Source organism: Pleuronectes platessa, chromosome 22 (genome assembly GCF_947347685.1).
Source record: "Pleuronectes platessa chromosome 22, fPlePla1.1, whole genome shotgun sequence".
NCBI lineage: Eukaryota > Metazoa > Chordata > Actinopteri > Pleuronectiformes > Pleuronectidae > Pleuronectes > Pleuronectes platessa.
The window spans coordinates 16388535-16395308 of record NC_070647.1 but is presented as its reverse complement, the minus strand read 5'-3'; positions in this window follow the sequence as shown (position 1 = coordinate 16395308).

Below are 6774 nucleotides of genomic sequence, written 5' to 3'. Positions count from 1 at the left end.
GGAAAGATAAATCTACAGAGCAGCGTACAAATGGTGATACATGTGTTAAGGGTTTTCTCCTGCGTGACGTGACAGCGTTCCCACAGCAGCTCACTGGTTTATTGCAAAGCTCCATCAGGAAGCAGCTGACAGATCCTGAATGTGCATGATCCTATGAACGTGTGAGGTAAAACTGAGAGGCGGCAGAATATGTTTATTTATTTCTTAACAAGACAAGTTGATGAAGCAAGTGTGTAGTCGATCCGTGGTTCACAGAATTCTCTTGATTTCCTGTGAAGTTACACTTTTATCGAGGCAACTTAAAGCAACACTAGGTCACTTTTACTGAGCAGCAGCGCCCTCTGCTGCCAGGCATGGGGATTCATGCTGTTAGGGCTCCGCTGAGCTGAAACCCATCTGAAAGGTGGATATTACCCATGATTCCAAGGCGTCCTGAACCAGAAGAGCTGCCGCAGAAACAAATCCACCAAACTCTGCTCAGAATTTTACCCATTTTACAAGTTTCCTTCTGAATATGTGGAATTTTAAGTATTTTTAACCGATCGACAGTTCAGCTTTTACTCTTGAACTCGCTGGACCTGATTCACTCAGTCCCACACAGATCGAACCAACTAATCAAACTCTTTTTAAATAAACTATTTTAAAGTATAGTGGTTACATAGTTTTAGTAATACATTGTATTTGCTGTTGTATTTTTTTTTTACCTCCGACACAATCTCCATTTAACCACAAGGCAGTTGACTTCCCCTTCAGAGACACAGCACCCGCTCACCTTGTCAAATGGAAATAACACATCACACAAAGTAATGACATCGCACACTTGTTCACTTTGTCGCGTCCATTAGCTGCCGACTGATTTAATCTAATTTCGTTTGAGCAGACGCGACAAGTAGAATTACATTGTCAGACCTGTCAGGACGTAAAGGGGTGTTGTGCAATAGTAGTAGTAGATTTGACGTTGGCTAATTATTAATAATCATGAGAAATGATTATTAAAATAGAAATGATTTATTAAAAATAATTAAAAATTATAAAGCTAGTAATTAAGAGTAGTAAAACAATTAATTAGAAATGATACGGTTATCAATTAATAATGGTTAAATAATTAATGAAAACAATAAAATTATCAATTAAGAATGAAAAAAATCTGTAATTAATGCTTATCGTTGCGGGGCACCACCCTGGTTACAGGGACCAACAAGTCAATCTAACCCTAACCCAACCTAAAGTGTAGATGTCGTCCATCTTTATTTACAGTTTATGGTGTATCGTAAAAAGGAGTCCAACTTCTCAAAGTAAGCGTACAGATCAATCTCCTTCTCATGGGCGTATTTGAGGGGCTTGCAGCGCGGCTCGACCCCATCACCCTCGCTGACAGTAGAGATGGCAGTGCAGCGGCGTAGAAGAACATTTCTGCAACATCATCGGCGTTGTTACCTGTTGAAAAAATACAAAAACAGATCCAGCTACTGAAACCAAACCCAACAAATTATTTACTGTTTAACGTTAAGGCTGATACTGCTGCAGTCTGTACATTTCAAGGTTGAAAATCTTGTATTGATAGTTTAAAAGGGCTATGTGGATTAGACGTTACCTGTACATGTCTTGTCCACTTTCAGCATGATGGCTCCTCTGTCTAGCGCCTGCCTTCGGAACACTTCACAGAAGGTTCCATAATCGGCCTTCAAAGTATTATTGCACCCACAAATAGTATAAGGAAAGGAGCTGAGGCTGCCAATGCTGCTGACCCCATGACGCCCGAGAGGACTTTGAGGACGCATTCACGGCTGCACTTCCAGAGGCAAGGCTTTGCTATTCTCTTTAGGATCTGTAATTGAAAGCACTTAGCCATAGCCTTGATCACTCCTGGATCGGGTAGAAGCAGCAGGTATCTCAGGTTCTTGCCTAGCTTGCTGTGAAGCTTGGAATACACCGCCTTTGCAACACTCTTGCTGCAAAGATCTTCCAAAGAAACCTCTTCGAGTCCTTTTAGTATTTCTTGGACCAGACGCTTTGTATAACTGACCATCAGCGGATCGCCGGCGTCCTTCATTTGACTCTTCTTGATGACATACATGACCAGCTCGGTAACAAACTTCCAGCGTGTCGTCTCTTCAGAATCCACAGAGTCAGACCACTGCAATGATTGTACACTATTCTGTGCAAGCTCTGTTTCCTCTATGAAATCAATGTCATATGGGTTTTGCTGCACAGTGTCTGGTGGCTGCTGCAATGTTTCTGGGGGCTGCTGCTCTGTTTCTGGGGGCGGCTGCACAGTGTCTGGGGGCGGCTGCACTGTTTCTTGGGGCTGCTGCACTGTTTCTGGGGGCGGCTGCATAGTGTCTGGGGGCGGCTGCATAGTGTCTGGGGGCGGCTGCACTGTTTCTTGGGGCTGCTGCACTGTTTCTGGGGGCGGCTGCACTGTTTCTGGGGGCGGCTGCACTGTTTCTGGGGGCTGCTGCACTGTTTCTGGGGGCGGCTGCACTGTGTCTGGTGGCGGCTGCCCGTCATATACTTGCTGCTGCACTGTGTCTTGGTTAGGGTTAACGTTGTACTGGGTCTGTTGCATGGTGTCGGCAATTGTTCTTTCTAAGGAGACTGGTTGCCTCCGAGTGACACCTCACATTTTCTAAAGGAAATTCTAAAGAACAAAATGCTTATATATTAAAGATATTGAATGTCTTTAACATTCTTAAGAATTAAAGACAAAGAGATGTCTCTTTGTCTTTAATTCTGTTTAATTCTGTCTTTAATCTTTTGCAAGACATAAAGATTCCTTTGATCGTTGAACACTGACACTGCAGGAGTGGAGTGGTTTGTTTACGGCTCAGCATCAAAGGATTCATGGTCCAAAACGTCATGTTTTAATGGCGTGTTGTACAATAGTAGTAGTAGATTTGACGTTGGCTAATTATTAATAATCATGAGAAATGATTATTAAAATAGAAATTATTTATCAAAAATAATTAAAAATTATAAAGCTATTAATTAAGAATAGTAAAATAATTAATTAGAAATGATACGGTTATCCATTAATAATGGTTAAATAATTAATCTGTACAATCTGTAATCATTGCTTATCGTAGCGGGGCACCACCCTGGTTACAGGGACCAACTAGTCAAACTATAGTTATCAGTCTCAAGTGATAAAACTTAAATTAATAATCTCAATATTTAATATTAATGATTATATAATAAACAATGAAGGGTTTTAAGTTCGAGCACAGGCTATAGTAATCCAGCTGTATTCACATTCACATGTACAAATAATCACAGAAATACAAATACTTTAATTACAAAAGTATTTATTAAAAAGGGGAAATAAAGTTAATGTTATTTCAATGATTCTTCATTTAACAAACTCCAATATTTCAAAGATGGCAACAGCAGCAGCAGCACTTATCACAATGGTCACACAGGTAATACTGGGTATCTACTGGTGTGTGTGTGTGTGGTCGTGTGTGTCTGCCTGTCTGTGTCTCTATGTGTGTGTGTGTGGGTGTGTGTGTCTAAAGAGAAAGGGGAGTGGCTATGGCGTAATGACGAGATCACGTGGTGACGTAGTCTGGCCAGGATCAGGATGTTACGTTCACGTACTTTCAAGATGGAGGTTTATGAATGAAGCCGTATTAAGGCTCTTTAAATCTAGAATTTTCTATGCCACATGAAATATGTAAGTGTAGGTCGGGACGTGTGTAAAAACAGGTTTAGGAGAAAAGAGAGAGAGAGGGAGAGATAGAGAGAGATCAGGAAAGCTCTCAAAACATCGTCAGAGACAAACTTTCGGCGAAGCGGGCAGTCCAGTTACGTGAGATTTATCTTTTAACAGATGTAAATCTCCGCACAATATCTCTGACGGTAACACTTTAAAAAAGGGAAGTGCCGGCTTATTACGCGCGCTTCTCAGAACATAGTAGACAAAGGAACCGGATGTGACGTCTCCAGTTCGCCGCGCGTTACACGGCTAAAAACAGATCAGCGATCTACAAACAAACACACTCAAATAAACATGACACGCTAAGTATTCAAACTAGTCTCTGCCCAGACAATAAAGCCTCTTACTGTGACCTTCGCGGTGTTGCTTGTGCGTGCCGCGCGGATTTTCGGGAAGTCCAGTGAATCTCGTTGTTAACCTCAGGATGTGTGCTCGAACGGCGAATTCCTGGAAAGCAGATGAGTGAAGTCCTGGCCTCTTAAGCGGGCTCCGGTGGGTCTCGTGGTTGCAACGGAGGTTAGCGCTGGGCCGAATAGAGCGAACTTCTCTTGCTCTTGGAACGGAATTCGGCCTCATCTCTTCTGCAGGGATGATCAGCTGTGGCGCAGTTGTGGGGATCGTGAAAAAGAAAGTCTGTTATCTCGGCCTGCGAGTGGACTTCCTGTGGCGATCTCTTTCAAGTTAAAATAACAAAAAGTCCTATCAAAGTAAGACGTCGACTGATTAAAGAAATAAAGCAAAATGAAAATAAAACAAACGTTTGTAATTGCTCCCTAAAAATACCTCCGGATCAACTAACTGGAAAGGTCAGCTCTATCTTCAGGGAATTGGGAATGGGCAGCGATTTTTGGGGTGCCAGGCCTTTTAAATTACCTGAGAGGTCCTCCTCCTTGAGGAGTTGGTCATAGGACATCGGCCAATTGATTTGTCAGGAATGGATCTGAGTGGGCGGGGCTTGGAACTCAGCGGGGGTTCCAAGGCATTCCCAGAACATTTTCCACCACCAGGGGGAGATTCTTGAGCCTGCAGGAGAATGTTTTCCCGCCGAAAGTTTAACAACCCTTTGTTCCTCTCGGCTCCAGTGTCTGGTGGTCAGTCTCTGGGCTCTGGCCCAACAGGGGCTTGAAATGAAAAGACTTTATTGAAAGAGATATTAAGATGTCATGTTCATATTGAGCTGGTGATGCTTCTTCACGTCTTGAATGTGCCTTCAATAGAATCAAATAGAATAAAACTTGATATGTCTCTTGTATCCGTCAGACACTTCTTATCCTCATCTCCTGCTTGAAAAACGAAATCTTCAACAGGGCTTTTACACAGCACTTACATCCCCAGTGCACTTCATGAGAGTGTCCTCGCTAGTTTGTGTGTTGAGTTTCAGGGCAACCTCCCACAGAAATATCACTCCACTGTAAAGATGAATCATCTGTTTTAAAACGATGAATAATGTTGTTCTGAAATCATCCCCCAGCCTCTCAGCCAACTGCTGCGTCCGCAAAAACCCAGTTCCAGATGCAAAGAGACAATCGTCATCTTCAAAACTAATTTGATTTAAATCCATATTCAGACACTCTGTGGGAAGAGAGAGAGAGAAAACACACACACACACACTGCTCGGAGATTAATCATGTGCAGATAAACTCTGGTGATTTGTCGCTGATGGGCGGTCGACTGATTTCTGCTTCAGAAGATTCGGCGGGGCCTTGATGAGCCGTCTTGGACTCGGCTCTGATCAACTGTTTAGTTGGTGCTCGGTGCCCGTCCGGTGCCAGAGAGCACGAGTTATGACACATATTCTGCCAGCAGCATCTGCGTGGTTATAAGAAGAGTTATGGCAGAGTGTGGGTTGTAGCAGAGACCTTTTGGCCGGAGGAATTGAAGCATTAGTGGATACGAGAGGCATATTATGCATGAATATGGATTTGGTGGTTGCATGCTCTGGGGAAATGGGAGGAAATTTGAATCAATATCAGGGGGAAAAACAATAATTTCATCATGCCTGAAAGAGGGGATGGGTTTAAGAAAACCTCAACAATTCACAACACGAGAACCATCAGTAGAGAGCAAATCCCCATTAAAGCCTGGGAACCAATCTGGAACATTTAAATTCTCTAAATTAAGATTTTATTTGGATTGCACACAAAAAATCCCTGGACTGGCACCAAAGTTTTTATGGAATCTCTCTTGGCTCATGTCCGATCTTTCCAAGCAAGTTTTGTGGAAATCTGTTGTGTAGTTTTTGTGTAATTCTGCTGACAAACACACAAACCAACCAATGGAGAGGGATGGAAATATAACCTCCTGCTACCATGTCTGTTAAAAGTGCATCTACATGCTGTGTTTATAACTAATGCACATTTTTGTTACTTGGTAGAAAAATCCAGAAAGAGCAGGTTTCAGTGAGAAGCTTAATAAAACCAGTAGCTTCAAGGCAAAACCTGAGAAAAGCCTCCCGGGAGAAAAGCTTAATACTCTCACAAGTTTCTAGCCCCCCCCAAAAAAAGAAGCATTGCTGTGCATGAATAAAAAGAAACAGATGACTTGAAATATCAGATGGATGAGTTACTCAACCAGGGGCAGCGGCGTGCAGGGGTCACGTACACGGGGTCAGGCGGGATTATGGGTATTTACCGGCAGCTTGGATGATGGCAGTGAGGAAAGAGGTGGGGACATGGAGATGGAGCATGACAGGATTGCAAAGGCCACGAGCACGAGACTGGAACAAGTGACTCAGACATTTTGTGTGTGTGTGTTTGCGTGTGGGTGTGTGTGTTTTTTGTTTGAGTCGGAGCCGGAGTGCTCCCGCTGATCACTTTGAGAAAAAGGTATTTGCACTTGGAGCCGGAGGGGGGGGGGGGTTCAGGATGAGACCCTGAGGAACATGAAAGTTTAATGCTGATGCTATTTAACAAACATTTGTGCTGCGCGCAAATCAAATATGTGGATTTTTGTTTTGTTTTTTTGCACGATAACTGATCTGCAGGATATGGATCTAATGTCAATGGTGATGCCTGCAAACATAGTGTTCTGCTGTCAGGTTACTAAACTCACACAGTAGT